General features: G+C 40.4%; 1 long non-coding RNA gene across 2 annotated transcripts; it reads left to right on the forward strand.

Annotated features, from left to right (window-relative positions):
- Positions 1-8,169: 8,169 nt before the first annotated feature.
- LOC134437477 (uncharacterized) lies at positions 8,170-9,765 on the forward strand. 2 transcript variants are annotated; one of them, XR_010032386.1, is made up of 3 exons: positions 8,170-8,239; positions 9,365-9,463; positions 9,623-9,765. It is a non-coding gene; the product is annotated as an uncharacterized LOC134437477 (long non-coding RNA). The 2 variants fall into 2 exon arrangements; XR_010032385.1 differs by lacking the exon at positions 8,170-8,239 and having other exon boundaries at positions 9,296-9,463.
- Positions 9,766-10,133: the final 368 nt, after the last annotated feature.

A 10,133-nucleotide genomic window follows, 5' to 3' on the forward strand; every position in this document is an offset into this window, starting at 1 on the left:
CAGTCTGCCTCTTGATCCCCTTTATAGGCATAGATATACAGTGATCTGAGCACAGCAATTAAACCGGCAAACATGAAGTAATTCCCATTGTACAAAGGATAATATTAGAAAATATTCGATTTCAGACTCTTGTGGTCATTTATTTTTTATGGGTGAAGAGGTGTGGAAACATTGTGTGGTGGTTTGAGGTGGGAACATTTTTCATGGTATAATGCATTAAAAGTGTAATTGAAATAGGGAGAGATTTAAATACAAATGGTCAATTTATGGAAAAGATAATCTCCTGTTGCAAACATGAATTCAGTCTACACTGAAAGAATTTCCTTTGATATCTATCTTAAATCTGAGTATGGAAATTAATTCTCCTTGTATGAAAACCTGATACTACATAATGTAGGCCTACTTAAGAGTTTACCTTGTGTAATCAAAGAAATGTACACTGTAGACTGGTGACGGCGGCCATATTGGATTCCTTCATTTTGATGTACTATGGGAATTAAAGGCATTAAGCACCCTTCAAACCCCCTGAAAATGTTGTATATCAAACATGAACACTATCAAAGACAATATGTCCTTAAAGCAAAAATATGGGCAGTTAGAAGTGCAGTATTTTGGGGTCAAAAATCTGTGCTTTTTTGTCGTGTCATCCAATGTTCTACTGCCCATAACTAAAGAATGGAAAAAGGTAGACACAAACTTCTTTTTTCAGGTGAAAGTAGACAGTTCAGTACAGTTTTCTGTAGTATTTGTGTTCACAGAAACAAAGAGCATTTTTTTCTGTGGATCTTGAAAGATTAGTAAGAATGTTAAAAATCGTTGACAATATGAGGCTCTCTGCTTTTAAAATGGCTGCCAGCCAATGACATAAGCATTTTCCTCCAATCTGAGCTTAAATCCGATGACATAATGGCTTTCCCCATGTCTGAAAACATAAAAATAAGTGCTATTTTCAAATTCATACCTTATTTAGTCCAAAAGAAAAGTGATTGCAGGATTTTAACACGGTGGCGGCGGCCATATTGGATTTTGCCCGTTTTGAGGCATTTCGGTACATTTTTGCGTCCGGTGTTCTGTCGAGATGTGTTGCCTCGTCGAGATGAGCGACCGGTCGCCCTATTCGATAGTGGTGTTCTATCGATTTGCGATGCCTCATCTAAATGAGCGACCTTGATTTTCCGCGGAAGGCGTTTCAATCCAAATTTTAATTCAAAGCCTCTCGTTTGAGAAAGTTAAAAAACGTGCCATATGAAAGAGACTGAGTTGAGTTTGCGCAAATACTGGAGAAAGTGTTTGGGATCAGGGCCTGGCTACGGGTTGTTTAATGCAGTCATTTGCTGTTGGTTTGTTTTCAATGCGACGTGGGCTCGCAAGGCAAATTGCCACATGAAATCATGTGCTATGGGGATAAACAAGCGCGGTTTAGATATTCCCAGATAGCGTATTGTGGCTTTGTTTTGTCTTTTAATGACCGGAATCATATTTTCATAACATCCCCAGCAGTGCATTTCTTATTACCATGTTCAGGCATTTTACAATGCAGTCGATTCAAATTCTTGAGTGAAAAGGGTGAAGGGAGCATTTTGACAGCTCAATCAGAGGTGGCGATTTTTTTCCATTTTGCAATGCGAACGCCTCCTCTACATAAATAGTCTTTTCTGATCGATGTTACAATGTTCGAGGCTGAGTGTGTGAGCGATTACGATTAGGCAACAAAGTAGCAAATGTTCGAGGCCACGCTATTTCGCAGATTTCCCAATGATCTGCTGGATGATCCACGCTCTCAATTACAGTAACGCGAGTTAAGTATAATAGTTACTTTCCACCTCTGCCGTTTTCCCCCCAGGGGATATATCGTAACTTTCAGTCCATGACAGTCGGTGGACAGGCTATAGGCTAACTAGACTATGGATGACTGGTGGTAACCTCAGGCTACAGTTTGAGTCACTAAAGTTGACAGTCTCAGGGGATCCTGTCGTAACTTGCGGTCTCACAATTCGATGGGCAATCACCCGCGAAAACCACCGCGAGGGTGTGCGCATGCGTGCGCATGCGTGCGCATGCTCAGTAGCGAAGAGAATCACATTTCGACGGGTCGCTCAAATAGACAGGACACCGGCATACGGCAGATTTGGATTCAGCACCCTTGAATACCCCTAAATCAGTTGTATGCCGAAAATTAACATGATTTGCCTTCAGGACCTTAAATAAGCACCTTTTCAGAAATCCTGCCTAGAGACTATGACTCTTATAGCTGCTTTGGACAATAATAATGCCTATGTAGGCTAATTGCGGTGTGAAGTGGTTTGTATTATGTCTCGTCATATTTACTTTGGTTAAGTAAATATATTTACTAAACACTGGACATAGAATCATTCGTCAATCATAATAGCGCACCATATTTCAGAAATGGACCCAAATTATCTGGCGAATGCAGTAGGCCCTAGGCTTATTCTATGCACACAGCTTGTTATCGTGTCTCGTCGTTTGAAGTGTTAAGTAAATATATTTAGACCTACTAAACACTGGACATAGAATCATCCAGCAATAGCGAATGCGTTACCCTGTAGGCTATTCTAGGGAGATTGTATCGTGTCTCGTCGTTTGGAGTGTTAAGTAAATAGGCCTACATTTACTAAACACTGGGCATAGAATCATTCATCAATAATAGTGAATGCGTAGTTGGCTACACTGTATTCTATGCACACAGCTTGTATCATGTCTCGTCGTTTGGAGTGCTAATTAAATATATATAGCCTACTAAATATATTTAATTTTCATTTTCCACGTTCCAATTGCATGAGTGTTTATTTCCATTTACATAGAATAATTTGTCCTTGACCTTACTTTCTCTTTCATAGCAAAGGAGAAAATTGAAACGGTCTCTGCAACTGCTTTAGGTTCCATTGATTTAATGATAATGTTAAGCGCTGTTGGTTAAAAACAAAAGGTTAATGCTAAATGTGTCAGGGTGTCAGTTTGGAAGCGGGGCAGATGCACGAAGGATAGGCCTACCAAAGGCTACTGCAATGGCCTGCTCAGAGTCCAGTCCCCAATCCTAAAGAGATTGTGGCGACAGCATCCAGGCTTTGGGACTTTGAAGAATGTGCTCATGCTTTTCAATGATGGGTAGGCCTATGTTTAATTTCGAGCGGATCACACATGGAGTAGCCTAATTCGCCACTGCACAGGCGTTTTACTGCCTACTTTAGTTTTCTTGTAGTAGCCTACCCATCTTTCGAATTTTAGAAACTGGCACCAAATATCTGGTCTTGATAGGCCTACTAAGAAGAGACACTTAATTCAAATTAGACCCATGCGTTAACAAATACTAGGCTACATGTAGCTTATATTAGCTAATAATAATAATAATAATAATAATAATAATAATAATAATAATAATAATAATAATAATAATATACTTATATTAATTTCCCTCGGGATTAATAAATTATACTAAAGAGGGTCGCGTGCTGTTCATCGCGCGGTTCACTCAAAGCTCCCCGCTCGTGTTTCCTACACTCTCCAAACCATTATACATTAGTGGAGTAGAGAGAGTGGATCTACGATTTTATTTGTGAAAACTCTGCGTCTCTGCTCTGCACGGTGCAGTGACTTCCAGAGCTAGGCTATTTTTCTTCCCATGTAGAAGCTTAGCGCTGCCGCTGAATGACAAGGGGGAGGCACTCGATGTGCTCAGGGGGGAGGAGGAAGATGTGCTCAGGGGGGAGGAGGGAGATGTGATCCAGACCTGCCCCCCGCCCTGCACACTGCAGTTGAACATACTTGCAGTTGACAGGCGACACGACCAGCAGCGCTACAGCTCTTCCTAAACGTGAGTTTGCAAACATTCTGCCCCTACGTTTCAGTGAGTAGTCAGTGTTCTCGAACTAGTAGACAGATGGGCCCCACAGGTGCTTTCCCTTGCGCTCAGAGAGAGCATGGGACAGAACGCGTCTTTTGCTTAGTAATTGGTTTGCAGTCGTATGAATTTGGTAAACTCTGCCACTGAAGCTCACTGCTTTGTGCCTTGACGGTAAAATGCTGGCTTTGAAAATTAAGCGCACAATGCATCCAAAGGGTGAACCCACAGCGCATGATTCACCCAAACGGTTTTATTTATTTATTAGGCTATTTGGCGATGTTTAGTTTCTTTCCCATATGCACAGACGCTGAAATGGCATGATAGCCTACTAAAGGTTGATAAATAACCTAGTACTAATAATATCTGGTAATTTGTAATGTAGCCACTTGATCTATGTGAAATTTGAAATTAGATGCTTCTTTTCCAAATCCAAGCATGATGGCCTTATTATAGTCTAAACTGCAAAATATAAAGCTTTGTCTCGTCATTTCGCTGCCTGCCACATTATTTGGAGTTTCCATGGGCAATAGGCTATGACCAATAAACAAAAAGCACATCCTCAGAGGGGGGTGGGCGTTGACAGGTTAGGAGGAGGCCAGCGGGGCGTTTTTTTGGGGGGGGAAGGTTGGAACTGGCATAGAGGGACGCATCTGTTGTCCGCCTGTCGGCCTTGTTTTGTATCTTTAGAGTGCCTACTTCCAGAATCTGCCAGGTGCCAAGCTGAAATAATGTCCCATGGCCTTCCTTTTTAACCATTTAATGCACCTGACAGGAACCCAACAGATTGAAGCAATGACAGAGAATAGGTCATAACTTTTGAAGTAAACTACATACAGAGACAAATTAACACATTTTCTCATACAATATTGACCCGAGGAATGAATTTAAGTTGTTGTTTTTTACTTTTGACAACATTTAAACTGCATATTTGCTCAGAAACAGCGATAAAATGACCCAAAATATGTAGACACTCAACTATCTTTTCATTCTTTTGAGTTTTGTTGTCTCTTTTTTACCACCTGCTATTCCTTTATCATTTGCAGTGTAAATGTGAGTATTATATTGCGTATTAAGCTGAAATTATGACCCCAGTCTCCATTTTTGACCCTTTAATGTGCCTGACTGAAACCCAACAGACTGAAACAATGATACAGAATGTGTCATAACTTTTGAAGTAAACTACATACAGAGACAAATTAACACATTTTCCCATATAATATTGACCTGAGGAATGCTATTAAGTAGTTGTCTTTGACATTTCAGAACATTTAAACAGCATTTTTGGTCATAATCTGCAATAAAATTGTCTAAAATATGTAGACACTCAAGTATATTTTCATTCTTTTGAGTTTTATTGTCTTTTTGTCCACCACCTGCTATTCCTTTATCATTTGCAGTGTAAATGTGACTATTATATCAGGTTTTAGGCTGAAATGACCCACAGTCTCCATTTTTAACCCTTTAATGCGCTTGACTGGAACAGATTGAAACAATGATACAGAATGGGTCATAACTTTTGAATTAAACTATATGCAGAGAAAAATGAACACATTTTGATGTACAATACTAAGCTGAAGAATGAAATTAAGTTGTTGATTTGACATTTGACAACATTTAAACTTATAATACTATATAAAAAGACGTAGTGTGGGTTGACTTTTGAAGAAAGCCACAAAGAGAAGAAAAGCCAACCCATTTGCCATACAATACTGAACCAAGAAATGCAATGAAGCACTTGTGAAGGACTGTCATCAACGTTTAAACCGTGCTCCTGGACAAAAATAACATTAAAATACCCAAAATGTATAGAAAATAAGAAGTCTTTTTTCATTCTTTCAAGTTTTATTGGGTGCTTCTCATTGCTCATTTAAAGTATACATTTGATTATTTTATTGAGTTTCAGATTGAAACAGTATCTCATTTTCAAAATATATCTTCCACTTAATAACCAACTAGCACCATCATCATTCAGAGGTTCAAGAAACAAAGGAGGCTTCTTTAAGACTTATTAGCAAAACCTTCAACACATGTGAGGTAAAGGCACATCCCAAAAAACAATTGACATAAAAGAACGCACAAGAAAAAAGGAAATACTATCCACACACCACAGAAGCTCCCTTGTCATCATTTAACGTGTGAAAAGCTCACACAACGTCTCGACCTGTAAGGTCTTCGTCAGGTGTCTCACGACAAGGGAGCATCTGTGGTGTGCGTATATTCTTTCCTTTTTCTTATTGCAAAACCTCCACATGTAATTTGTAACATGAAGATGTGTCTTTCACCTTTTTCTACAGACATAGACTGTTTGGCTTGTTATGCCAAATGTACAGGACAGAGAAACATGCCAGTGTAAAACACACTCATGGCTGACAAACTTTACAAATCTGGTCACTTGGATCAAGATAGTGCATTATTCAGGTAGTCATGCACCTACAAAACACTAGTGTGGATTGGTTGCTTGCTGCTGTGATCCTCCAAAATAGAATGACAGTTTAATTACTATAGATTTTAGGGCTTTTTTAAAGGCAGTTTTATTCCAGAGGCGTATTTAAAAGTTGATAAAAGGCCAAAAATTGTTCATTGCATTCCTTGGGTCAGTATTGTATGGGAAAATGGGTTACCTTTTCTCTGTACTGTGGTTTACTTCAAAAGTTAACCTCCATTGAAAGAAATAAAGTGAAAGCCCATTGGGAAACTCCAACTCCCATTGTCATTGTGACACAGCACTCCACAGCACACAAGTGAACACTGCACACAATGAAATTGCATTCATGCCTCACCCGTGCAAAGGGCAGTGGCGCCCCTGGGGAGCAGTGCGGCGGGACGGGTCCATGCTCAGAGTACCTCAGTCATGGAGGAGGGTGGGGGAGAGCACTGGTTGATTACCCCCACCAACCTGGCGGATCGGGAGTCGAACCGGCAACCTTTGAAATACAAGTCTGACGCTCTAACTGCTTACCCATGACTGCCCAAATTACCCATGACTGCCCAATGAATTGTATCATTGTTGCAATCTGTTGGTTCCATTCAGGTCCATTGAAGGGTTACAAATGAACCCTGTGGGTCATTATTCCAGCTTATTATATGGTGTGACGTCATCGGTCGAATGCCCCATTCATTTCAGCGGGGCTCCCCAACGTTCGCACGTCTGTTATTTTTCGATAACGGACGGGTTGGTCTATAACAGACCGCTGTCAATGGCAACAAGACTTTTCACTGCTAAAGCGACTTTTCAACAAGACTCTAATCAGCTGCTGTGATAGACAACACCTGTTGTCCTGGCTACCTAGCTGTTGGTGTTCCACAACGGCACTGTTTTGTTTTGCGCAGCAACAATCTTAACATTAAATGGGCCTAAAGAAATGTCCCCTCCATGTGTGAATCATTTAAGTATATCCATATAATAAGCGGGTTAACTTTCGGCGAGTCGGTCGCTTTGTGGAATAGCAGCACTTCAGAGAGAACAAGACCCCTCCGCTCCGCGTCGGGGTCTAAAGATTCTCTCTGTCGTGCTGCTATTCCACGGTAGCGACCTTCTCGCCGAACGTTAACCCTTACTTAATACTCTTAATACACTTTTTAATGTAAATTATGAATGAAGAGCAGGTGTTGAAAAATAAATATAACCCAAAAGAATGAAAAGATAGGCCTACTTGAAGCCAATTATGACCTAAAATGCAGTCCAAATGTTGTCAAATGTCAAAGACAAGAACTTAATATCATTCATTGGGTCAACATTGTATGGGGAAATGTGTTAATCTCTCTGTATGATGTTTACATCCAAAGTTATGACCCATTCTGTATCATTGTTTCAATCTGCCGGTTTCCAGTCAGGCGCATTAAAAGGTTAAAAATGGAGACTGTGGGTCATTATTTCAGCCTAAAACCTGATATAATAGTCACATTTACACTGCAAATGATAAAGGAATAGCAGGTGGTGGACAAAAAGACAATACAACTCCAAAGAATGAAAAGATACTTCAGAGTCTACATATTTTAGGCCATTTTATTGCTGATTATGACCAAAAATGCTGTTTAAATGTTCTGAAATGTCAAAGACAACTACTTAATAGCATTCCTCAGGTCAATATTATATGGGAAAATGTGTTAATTTGTCTCTGTATGTAGTTTCCCACACAGCAGAGGACTCCGATGCGGAGCCGCGTTCAAGTCACCACATCCGTGTCACTGTCACATTCCTTTGGGTTCCACTTGGTGGATCAGGGTCGCCACCGTGCGCCGCCCCAAATTCTACCGTCAAAACGCGGACCATAATCGCATCTCCATATCTGATTCACAAACGCGGACGCGCTGTAAAATCTAACGGACGTTGGTACAGTTTTTGTTGGGGCAGACACAACCGAACAGCGCTCTCCAGTAAGTATTGATTTATTTATATTAGGTGATACACAAAGGTACAAAAAGTATATCTGAAGCTTTTATACTATCAATGCTTATTGATATTTCGTAGGATTTTGTTTTATGACTTTAAAAGTGTAAGTTAACCCTAGTTGTTTTCAAAACGAGACAGCTAGTTCATTCATTCAAAGACATGGAGAACTACATTGGCTATTGTAGTCTAAATGCTGTTAAACTATGATGCCATCCGATACATGGAGGAAGTGCAGTTGAATAAAAATTATCAACATTGTGCCCATTTTAACAGCCTTGTTTACGTTAGCTTGCTAGCCAGTTACTAGCAAACCGGTTGACTGAAGCAAACTTGTGTAAAGTTAAACGTAGGTCTAAGTGTTCAAATACTCCTATGAAACGGCTATATTGGTCTGAATTTGGCTCATGGTACACTTTTACACGGATTGGTGATGCTCTCAACAGGTTTGGCACCAACTGTGTTTTTAACGGTACAAATCCTAAAGCGGTGGCATCATGTTCTCCTCACGTTAACGAAATCCAGGCTAATTTATTAGCAATTAATGGATGGCCATGAACTGCGCCCTCGTCCCATATGCTGTCCATCATTGGTGAATGAATGAAGTAGCTGGGCTAGGGCTGTGCAATATATCGTATTTATATCGTGATATCAATATTCATCATATATCGTGATATCAATATCAAAATTCATATATCGTGATATTTTGTCATTTGTCATTTGCAACGCTACGGTGCAGTATGGCAGCCAAGGGATTAAGCAAAATGCAGGGGTGGTACATTAGAACTAGCTCTATGTTGAAAAAATAGACGCCTCTCGAGTCTCTCGCTCTCCTTAAGTCTACATTTATGCAGACTTACTAGACATTATGCTACTAGAAAGCACTAGAAACTAGAAAGCCATTATGCATGCTACTCTACTACGATAATAGTGGCAGGGGTTGGGAATTTCGTATATATCGCTTAAAATATCGTGATATCAATATTTGCAGAAAATATCGTGATATTGATTTTTTCCAATATCGAGCAGCCCTAAGCTGGGCTCATAGTTTGATACAGGTGTCCGTGGTTGGGCTACAAATATCTGAATTTGTCCTTAATCTTGTGCAACAGTAAACAGGTGGAATTACCTCTGGGTCGGACAGGGCTAGCCAGCTGTAATCCACCCTGCTACGGTGATGCCCGCCTGCCTCCCGGCTTTTACGACCAAGAGTAAGTAGGACATTGTACATCTTATAATATTCAACATCATTACTGTCACGGGATAGAGATGTGAAAGAGCGTTGTCCATTCCATATGCAATGCAATGTCTGATTGCCATCTTACGAAATTTAAATGAAAGCTCTAAGTTTAGCTCTGTTGCCTTTTCAGATCGGAGCGCTGATGTGATGTTTCCCCGTCGACTGATGAGGCATGAGGGAAGGAAGAGAAGGCAGCCACGACACGCGATTGTTCAACATGACAGTGAGACAGAAAAATAATGTCAAGATAAATAAAAAATCATGATGAGTGAAGTTCTTAGTCAGGTTGTGTTTTTTTCGGGTTCTTATTTAAACGGTGTCTAGGCCAGGTCTGTGTTATCTGTAGAATTAAATCTAAATGCTGTTTGAAACGGTTAACTGGTTTAGTGTTCGTTTATTGGGATTATAGCATAATAAGAAAGTAACTTTATGAGCACGGATCCAAAATGGTCCCGGCCCGGAACATCTATGAGTCCGGAATGGGTCCGTAACTGATAAAAAGTAGTGGAACCGTGACGGATGCAATAAGTGGACACGGAATGAGTCCGCATCGGATGTCGCGCCTCCGAACCGGGTTCACTGCGGAGGTACGCTTCTGCACGCGGATCCGTTGCGGGTGACAAACGGGTCCCTTTTGAGTC

Source organism: Engraulis encrasicolus, chromosome 21 (assembly GCF_034702125.1).
Source record: "Engraulis encrasicolus isolate BLACKSEA-1 chromosome 21, IST_EnEncr_1.0, whole genome shotgun sequence".
Lineage (NCBI taxonomy): Eukaryota > Metazoa > Chordata > Actinopteri > Clupeiformes > Engraulidae > Engraulis > Engraulis encrasicolus.